Genomic DNA, 1,109 nt, shown 5'->3' with positions numbered 1-1,109 from the left:
GGGTGGGTCCACAGGAGGTTGGCCAGCTGGCCCCACCCCCCAATCAGGCGGGTTCGCTGGCCGCAGTGGGCATCATAGTGACCAGTCGTTCTGGTCGTTACAGCATTCTGATTGCTGGCTTTTATATATATAGATTACTAGTAGCAGTTGGGAAAGAAAATCAGAGAATGACTAAAATTATTTTTGCTACCAACATCTTCCCATTCTCTAGAACAGTGCTCCAGCATCCAGGACCTTGTTACAAATGCAAACTACTGGGCCCCACCTCAGACCTATTGAATCAGCGTCTGTGAGGGGAGGGCCCAGGAATATGTTTGGCATCTCCTGGATTTATGCTAAGGTTTGAGCAGCATTGCTGTGGAATCTTGCTCCCCAGAGTGTGGTCCAAAGCCCAGAATCATCAGCATCACCTGGGGACTTATTAGACATGCAGAATCTCATGCCCCACTCTGGATCTGTTAAATTATAGTGCATTTTGACAAGATCCCCAGGTATTTCCATACACACCACATCTTGAGAAACACTGCCCTAAATTAAAATTAAATGCCTGTAAATGAAATAACAGTAGAAATCCACCTCCTCAGTCACATTTGTCCTATTTCAAGTGCTCAAAAGCCTCACGTGGACAGAGTAGATTGCAGAATATTCCCACCATCTTAGAAAAGTGTATTGGCGAGTGCAGATCTAGAATAATTACTACTATTACTATTGTTATTTTTGTAGCCATTAGAAGATCTAGATGGAGCATTGGTTGGGACACGGGTGATGTACTCTAAGGTTTAAAAGAGTCAGGCAGGTGAAGTAAATGAATGAAGTAGGTCAATTATAAGCAAACCAAGAGCACAAGCTCAATGGTAAGTGGCCGGTGATATTCAACGTCCATGTTGGGCCTACAATAGGGAGTACTGGGGACTGTGGTAACCTGGGAAAAGCATCCTCACACCCAGCCAATGGCTATCATGGAGAGTGCTAACCCAGGCTAGGCTGGACCTATTTTTGTTTAAGAAGCTAGAAATCTGGATTTTTATGGTTCTTAAGTTTTGATTATTAAATCAAAATTTTTAAAAATGCTGTGCTGGCCAAAGAAACATTTCTGGAAGCCTGATTTG

The sequence above is a fragment of the Myotis davidii genome, unplaced genomic scaffold (genome assembly GCF_000327345.1).
Source record: "Myotis davidii unplaced genomic scaffold, ASM32734v1 scaffold134, whole genome shotgun sequence".
NCBI lineage: Eukaryota > Metazoa > Chordata > Mammalia > Chiroptera > Vespertilionidae > Myotis > Myotis davidii.
This window is presented reverse-complemented; position numbering follows the sequence as displayed.